Source organism: Talpa occidentalis, unplaced genomic scaffold, assembly GCF_014898055.3.
Source record: "Talpa occidentalis isolate TD23 unplaced genomic scaffold, MPIMG_talOcc4v2.1 talOcc4.8, whole genome shotgun sequence".
Lineage (NCBI taxonomy): Eukaryota > Metazoa > Chordata > Mammalia > Eulipotyphla > Talpidae > Talpa > Talpa occidentalis.
In genome coordinates this window covers 27,547,095-27,555,958 of record NW_023605194.1, presented here as the reverse complement: position 1 = coordinate 27,555,958, position 8,864 = coordinate 27,547,095, and the positions used below count along the sequence as shown (strand labels likewise).

The window sequence follows — 8,864 nt, the reverse complement described above, 5'->3', positions numbered from 1 at the left end:
TTGATATAAATTGGTACCGTGGTTTTTTTGTTTCACTTGACACACATCCATTTTTCCAGTATTCTTCCCATTTTCTTTTGGGAGGACTAGTTACCTCTCTGGTGGAACTGGCACCAATCTGTCAGAATTTGGGGTATATGATTCATATCTGGCCAATCTGGGAATTCCACCTGCTTGGTCTCAGTGGCTTGATCAAGTCACTAAAGGAAATGAAACAGGAGCCACGTGGCTGCAGCTACGGTGGAGCTAGGTGAGCGTGAGGGCCTGCGGAGCATGAAGTCTGCTGGCCAACCCCAGCTCAGGCAGTCAGCCTGGCTCAGGGCCACTAGGGTGAGAGTTTGGCCCTGCGCAGCGTCTCTGACAACCTGCCCTGACTTCAGCGCTGGTGGGGTCTGGATGCACAGACAGGGCCTCCCTTTTGATAATGGCACTAGAATTGATAAATGGACCAATCTGAGCAGAGCTTGACCATACTAATCAGCAGCTGGAATCGAAAATGGGCCAGTCAGATTTGAAAGGCACGGCATATAAGCCGAAGCTCCAGAAGGCTAAGAGTCATTCAGACCTTCAGAGGCTGACTTGCTGGGAAGACTCATTCGGTCCTCCTCGGAAGAACTTCGGAAACCTTCGGAGACCTCCGAGACCTCTGCTGCCAGCTGCAGCCTAACCCTGCTGCTGCCTCGGGCCCTGCCGCGGGTGTCCCCTGCTGACTGGCACCACTAGCCTGTGCCCACTGGCCTGGGTTCTCAAAGGACTGGGGCGCTAGTTCCTGCCCCAGGGCGCTGCTGACCTGTTTCCGGCTCCCTCTGAGCCTGTATCCGGCTCCTGCTTCTGGTCCTCCAGCTCCGCCTCCTGGTGCTGTGGCCTCTGGTGCTCTCTGGTCCTGTGGCTGGCACTGGCCAGCCCGAATTCAAACAGGTGTTGGTGGCAGCTGTGGTGCAGCCACCTGCCGCGGTGAGCACCTCGGCTGCCACGTGAGTTGAATCTTCCTCCACCGTCATCCGGGGAGCCGCTGGCTCCAGGACTCACAGAAGGGACGGTGCCATCTTGCACGAACAGCCTTTGTTTTGGATACTGCGGACACTGTCTGGGGTGAGCCAGCCGGCCTCTTGTGGGCCTTAGGAACTTTCCTGTTCCCACGCTTCTGTTGGTTAATAAACCCTATTGCGCCGTGAGTACAAGGGTGAGAACCCACTGACAGTGGGGAATGATTTATCATGACCTGATTAAAGCCTGCAATTTTCATTAAATTGCCACACTAGCACTTTGGCCACCACTTTCGCCAGTAGAGCTTCTCCCAGTTATTTCAGAGACTCCCCTATGGGGGCATCCAGTGTCTGTCCAATAACAGTACTTCCTCGCCAAGCCACCCTGGCCCAGCCTCTAAGCTGCACATGACCGGGAGGGATGGCTGCTCTGCTGCTCTGTGGACCATGGTGGTTTTTTGTTTAATGCTTTCCCCACGCTGCCTCAGGAGGGACTCTCTCTGCCCCTCCTTGTTAGGATCCAAACATGCCCCAGGCCTGGTCCTCTTTCCTAACAACCTTGCTTGTATTGAACTTGATTCAAGGTTTCCGGGCAGCGCAGGCAGAGAACTTATAGATAATACAGTTTCTCTAAATCTACAGGTTAGCATACTGCTTTATAGTGGCCCAAACATTGACCTATGCAGGCGCCTCTCTTTTTGTCTTTTTTTTTTTAAAGATTTAGTTATTTATGCATACAAGAACTGGGGTACAGGCAAGAGGTGTGGGGGGTGAGAGGATCCACCTGCAGAGACAGAGTGGGGAGCAGAACAGGCAGATTGACTGAAGTACACTGCTGAGGGGAGCAGCGGGGGGATATAGAAGAGGTCTGCTGCGCCATGTGGGTAGCTCTGTGGCCAGGGATTGAACTCGAGCAGCAGAGGCTGCAGAGAGCTTCATAGGTTGCATCTTAAACCCTTGCGCCACCAGGGAGGCTCTCTTTTTTGTCTTAATAAATTTGCCATACATTAAAATGGTGAAAATTATATAATTTCATTTATATTTATATGTACATATACATATATATTATTCAAAAAATACATATATACATGCCTGCCTAAATACATGTTTCAATAAACTGGATCTAATCTTGCTTTTTGTTTTGTTTTGAACAGTTAATATATTCATGTGGTTTTAAATTTAAAAGACACAAATGGCCCTTCTATAGTCTGTTCTCTAGTCAATCCTATCTATTCTCCAGAGGCGAACAAGAGTACTAGCATTTTGACATTCTTCCAGGGATATTGTATATTACACAAGGAAATACATGAATTTTTTTTGACACAAATGGCATCATATTTGATATACTGTCCTGCAATTTACCTTTTAGCTTAATAAAATTTCTTGGGGAATGTTTCATATTCATGTATCAGTGTTCCATCTTTCCTAGCTGCCTGTTTTTCCAGTGCTTGGATGTTTCACAGTTGATTTACAGTAACAAACCCCAGTATTGCAAAGCTAGGTGCTTCTAATCTTTTGCTGTCCCAAACAGTGAATAGCCCCTAACATGTGTGACTTCTCATGTTATCTACTTATAGGATAAATTCCAAGGCATGGAATTATCTAATGAAGGCTTTAAGAGTTTATGACATAAATAAACTTAACCCTAATGCTCTTCAGTAAACATTGAAACTGTCCAAGATCTACAGTCTGACCAGTTAGCAAGAAAGGTACCCTACTCATAAACCATTGCATCATACTTTCTATGTGTACTATAATGGGGAAATCATCACATGGCCCCCAAGAGAATTTTCAAAGAGTAACCCTTTCTGGTCAGTTTGGTCAGCCCATGATTCACAACTATCTGACTATACATGAGTTTTCTTTAAATAATTCCTTATATTTTCCCCAATGTAATGTCCCCATATTCCTACATATATGTTCTGTTCTGTGACAATGAAAGAACTCTGTCAGGTTAGCAAGAGAAAGCACTACTTCCTGCACAGTTTATATAGGTGAGGATGTAGAGGAACAGAGCCCATTTGTTGGTGGAAGAGTCAAGATTGGTAACCTAATCTTATGCTTTCTCCACTAATCTCTATTGTTCTTTCTCTCCACTTCTCAAGAACAAATGAACTGATCTTAAACCTACTGAACCCTGGAGAGGACTCTGTGGACAGTCAGGGACTGCCTTGCTATTTGGAACTTGTCTGGATGCTCCATAGATGTGGAAGATGAACAGAGGGGATCTCTTGAGCATAAAAAATATCTTCAAACAAAGGAGATATTAGAAGACTCATGTCTTCTAGACTTGCCTACAGTCTGTGTGACTCACTCTCCAAAATGGGAAGAGGTAAGTCTGAGCTTTGAGAATGTTTGATAGTGCTTCCCAGGAAGGACCAGAGCAGAATGATTTTTTTACAGTGGATAACAGTTGTTCAAATTGTGTGCATCAAAATTCTGTGAGTTATTTGAAACTCCTCCCATGCAATGCAACTCAGGCAATAGAATAGAACAGTGAATGCTAGCATTGTATACAGTGAGATCATGCTAGGAACACCAGATAAAGGGAATTGTATTGATGAGAACAACTCTAGGGAAATATAGTTTATAAGAAATTCACTTAAAGTCTGAACTTTGGGCCATATTAGAGAAACTAAAAATTTTTCAAAGTATTTCTAACTTTGATGTAAGAAAGTCTGTTCTGAGTGCTCAGATCTCACTGGAGTAACACAGTCAAGGTTTATTTTTCACCTGTGTCGTGATCAGGTAGGTGGTGGCTATTTGAGGGGGGGAGGTAAGGATGACTGAGTTCGATGCGGTCATGGAGGTGATGTCCATCACCCCTTCTTTGGCCAGGCTCTGTGAAAGGTTCCTATAGCTAGGGAGGTTGGGAAATGAACTTTCCCATGCTCAGGAGAAATTGGGAGAACACATCACAGTTTCTCTTCTTCATCAATATAAACAGGCTCAGAATGTAAATGATAAGGGACTCAGGAGAAGGCAGCAAATATATGAGAACTGGGACCATGAAAGGAAAAAAGATCTGAGCAGTACTGGGTAAAGACATTTGTCGATAAACAAGTCTTCAATCAAAAGGATGTGGAAACTGGTGCCAGAACTATGTTTCCTATGATCTGTGGCTTGTGGGACCTAGAAATGTGTTAAGGTTAACTCCGTAACAAAGTGTACATAATTCTCATTTCATACTTGGAGTCATTCATTCTCAGTTGGCTTTTTTTGTTGCCTTTATAAAGTCATGGCTTAAAGAACCCTGCAGGATATTTTTAGCATGAAGTATCTGGGCAGGACAGTCTTGCTGACAATTGAATCAAGATTCTTGGTACAGTAGCAAGAAAGAGCAGTTTAACGAGGGCCACCTGGACTGGCTTCTTCCTGCCTGGCATGCTATACATTTCACTTTTATCCTGGAAAAACTAGTGAGGAAAGCAAATCCACCTCAGTGCCCCTGGCAGGGCTATTTCGCAATCACACACCATAACAAATCTCAGGAAAATTTAAAAAACAATCAACTGTTTTTAAAATTTGTATTACTTCAAACCTGAATTCCTGTGAGCTTGGCTACTCCCATTTTCCAAAATGAATGCTCCTTTATGAGCTGTGATGTTTGAAAACACAGCTAAGCTCTATTCTTAGAGGTGTAAGCCTCCTCTAACCTCAGAGACGTGAAGGTCTATGTGGAAAGGAGCGTGAGGATGGGTTTATGAGGCTGTGTCTGTGTTATGGTGTGTCCAGGTAATCCCCCGGGTTGGCGGTACACTCTGTGAGTGTCTGTGTGTGCATGTGTATGTGTATGTGAAATTCAGAACAGGACAGCGCAAGTGGGTCCATGTGTTACCTTTCATTTTGTGATACTCTAGTTATTTACTGAAGAAAAATGGGAAGCCACAAGCAACTGACATTCAGACCGTTAAGAACCTCCCCGAAGACCTAACACTTGCTGGCTCTGTAATCACAAGCACCTGCAAAGCTCTGCCTCATAGAGGAGAGAGCGGCACGTGCCTGCCAGCCCACCTCTGCCAGGAGGAAGGAAAGACAGGCCTTCACCCTGGGCCCCTCTTCTGCATTCAGCTGTCATGCTCAGTTGCACAGTGAGTGGGGCTGCCAATCAGCCGCCCTGGACTCAGACCTAACACTGCACCGTGTTCCCATAGACCTGTTGCCCCTACATATGTGTTCCCAGGAAGACTCTGACCCCACACCAGTTTCTTCTGGCTGTGTGTGAGGCCTGTCCATCCTGACTGAACCGAGCCTCCAGCTTGGCCACTTCAGACCTTCCATGCTGGTTTCCATCCAAACAGAAGCACTGAGCATCACTATTTCCCAAGAGTAGGAAGAGGAAACTGGAAACTCAATAAATAAATCAGTAAAAGCAGAACTTTTGTAAGTCCTTCCAATCTTGGCCTGGTTTGCACTTCCTTCTCGCTGGCTTGTAGAGGTTCTTTTCAATTGGCTTTCTGCACTTCCTCAGTCATCTCTTCAAAGAGCAGTGCGAGTCAAGAGTTTGTAACGCGACGAAGCAGAAGCATGCTGCACTTACAGCAATAAATATCTTCGTGTGGGATTCATGGGCTTTCATTGGTGGATTTTTCTCTGAGAGACAAGCTTGGGAGAAGAAAAAAGGTGGACTTGCTGTGGACGGCCAGACTTCCACTTGGCCCCTTGGCACAAAGCTTTCTACCTGCTCTGTGGGCCTGCTGGGTTCTTGAAGGAAGATAGTTTGCACAGTAGGAATAGAAAAGTCTTAAGGATTGTGATTTTTGTACTGTGACAGAATTCACCTTTGCAGTCATCCTTGCAGCCAAAAGAGCCACATGACTGAGTGTGTTGTGAGAAGCTAACAGAACCGCCTATTCTGATGCAGAAGCAGGGGCTCCCGACTCTTTGGGTTGCAGGAACTATCATCCCCTGCAGCTGTAAAGCCCCTTGGGAGCATTAATCTTCTGGTTGGATTGTGGGTTACTTCCTTGTCTACCGATTGCAGTTGCTAAGAGCAGGTGACCTCACAAACCGTTTTAGCAACTTTTACTGCTGGGAATCATTCTCTTGGGAGCCTCAGAAGCTGGCAAAATAAATCTTTGTACTCACTCTGTTTATAGTCCAACAACACTGCCGGAAAACCTCTGCTTTGAAAAGGGAAGGGTTTTTCCAAGCAAACCGTAGCTGATAGAATAGATTCCTCATGTGTGGCTTTGAAGCTGTTAAAGTAATAGTAACAATTGCTTAAAATGTTGATACACTTTCCAGGTTCCAGAGTTGTCTCATGAATTCGGTTTCACTTGATATTCCCAGTTAGCATGTGAGGTAGGCAGGACTGACCTTCACCACCATCCCTATCAGCAACCCAGTGGGATTAAATGACTTGCCAGTGTCACAAGGTGAACGGCTGGCACACATTGCAATGTAAACATTCTGACAAATAAACAGCAGGCTTTTTGTCCTATCATATTGCTAAACTTCAAAAATAATCCTGTGGGTTAAAAAAAAATGTAATGGCCACTCATATGCAAGCCCCTGGAAGTTTACAGGCTGATGAAAGGGCTCTATTTTAGTGACACAAGTGAATATGGAGTGGCTGTTTTTGAGCAAAAGCAGCCAATGCAAATAAGCATGATATATTCATATATTCATCCATTTGAAAGAAATCTGATAGCAGGAATTTGCTTCAAACAAAGCAGATTCTAGGATGTGCTAGCATCTGTACAAATGCATGTCATTTTCTGCAACCTCCATGTCTGTAAGAGGACCACAGATTTCTTGAACATTAAGATGGGACAGAATTGTAGAGCTTATTTTATTCAACTCTGTCTAAAGGGAAAGAAAGCAGGTTCAGAGAACAGTGCCTCACCCAAGGTCGAGAGGTATCAGAAGTAGGACAGGATCTCAGACCCTCATGCTCATAAGTTCAGAGTGATGCGCCCAGGCCCCTGCATGATTCTGTGTCTCCAAAACATCACTAAATTATGCTCAGAGCAGTACTTAAGCAGGCATGTGGGTGCAGCAAGCCCATTCAGTTGGATTTAGAGCAACAAAAGACCAGAATGAAAGGCCTGCAGTTTGTTTAAGATTGTTCTTCTGACAGTGGGTCTCTCAAAGGATGGGCTCCCTGAAAATCAGCTTCAATCCTACTTTGCCCTGGAGCCTCAGCATAAGAGTATGAAGCCAGAGTTGGCTGTGCCTGGTGTGGGGTGATGGTGGGGACAGGATTTGGCTCTGAGTTCCCTGTGTTTTCCACATCGCTTCATTTGTCAGCCAGGGTAGAGTGTGAATCCCAGAAAACCGGGCCAAAACAATCCTGACCAATGGCACAAGGGGCTATGATATTTTTCAGGGGTTTTCTCAGAAGGCTTTCCAAACAGCCCATTGGGAGGTTTATTTTCAAACCTCAGTTCCAGACCAAACCAATTACAATTATGTCAGTATCTTTGCCCAAGATGCCCTGAGCTGCTGTCAGCAGACTTCTAAAAGAATACACAGAACTTGGACTGTGGCTCTGAAGGAATGGCCTGAGGTTAGGGTCAGTAAGAAATGTCCCTTACATCTCAGTCTCAGGAACTTAATCAGATAAAATTGTGTTGGTGGCTCTCCCAGGGTCCAGCAGTTGCTAAGGTGCACTTCCCTGACCCCCATCTCACCACCAAGCACACACTCTCCCAGCTGCCAAGAGTGCTGCCTACTCATGGCCCATGGCTGGCGATCCCTCCCCAGGGATCGCCTTTGATAAAGGTAGCTGCCTCTCTCAAGATTACAGTTCCATCCCCTGGGAATATCCCGCATCTCAAAGTAGCCAAAGTGGGCTACAAAAGGGTTAGCCTTCACTCAAATCAGAACATCTTTGAAGGTCCACTTCAATTTCAGGGCTCCCTGTGGGATGGGCTGGGGCCTCGGTGCATCAAGGTGCAACTTTGCACTCTGCCCAGGACTGTTCCCTTCACCCTGTACAATAAGGTAGCCACATGCAAGCAAATCTTGGTTCAGAATATCACTCCTTGCCCGTCCCTCCAACCCCACTCTTTTTGGGACCAGAATTTGACTCTTGTCATGTAGCGGATCTCAGCTTCTCTATATCAGAAGTCCTCTAGAAGTCTTCTTCTATCAAGACTTTTATCAAGACAGCCAAAGAAATCTGTCTTAGTTTCCTAGGGCTGCTGTAATAAATGGCAACAAACTGGGTGGCTAAACGCAACACATATTTATATGCTTACAGCTCTGTGGGTCAGAAACCCAAAATCAGCTTCACTGGACCAAAATCAAGGTGTCAACAGGGGAGCGCTCCCTCTGGAGCTTTGCGAAGAGAATCTAGTTCCTTGCCTCTTCAGCTTCATGGGCTGCCTCACTGGCCTTCCTTGGCAAGTGACCCCTTCCTCCGTTTCAAAGTCAGCAGCATGGCCTCTTGCTTCAGTGGCTATTTCCATTGCCTTTTGTGTCACATCTCCTTCTGCCTTTAGAAGGACAATCGTGATTATATTGGAGAGAATTCACCCTTGCTGTCATCCTTGTAACCAGAATAATTAGCTCAGTAAAATGTGTTGTGAAGGAGCTAATGGAACTAACCTCCTATTCCAATAGAAGCAGGGGCTCAGGGCATTGCAGGTTACACAAGGAATTGCCCACCTGAGTAATACATGCTAATCGCCTCACTCAATAGCCTTTACTTAATCACACACAAGTAAAGTCTCTTTTGCCTTGAAAGGCATCATTTGCAGATCCTGGTGATTAGTCCTAGCTATCTCTGCAGGCCATTCTTTAGCCTACCACAGAATACTATAACAAACTCTGGGATATGTACATTCTGGTTTCAATTTGTAATTTATATTTATCCAAAAGTCAGGCGGTCCCCATGTCTTCTTTTTTTGTGATCCATTTGCCATTATTGTT

At 45.3% G+C, this 8,864-nt stretch overlaps 1 long non-coding RNA gene across 1 annotated transcript in view; it reads left to right on the top strand.

Moving 5' to 3' along the window:
• Positions 1-981: 981 nt before the first annotated feature.
• Positions 982-8,864, top strand: part of LOC129145018 (uncharacterized) — a 155,449-nt gene continuing 147,566 nt past the window's right edge. Inside the window, exons 1-2 of the long non-coding RNA XR_008549993.1 lie at positions 982-1,092; positions 3,092-3,318. This is a non-coding gene — a long non-coding RNA (uncharacterized LOC129145018). The remainder of the gene's footprint in view (positions 1,093-3,091; positions 3,319-8,864) is intronic.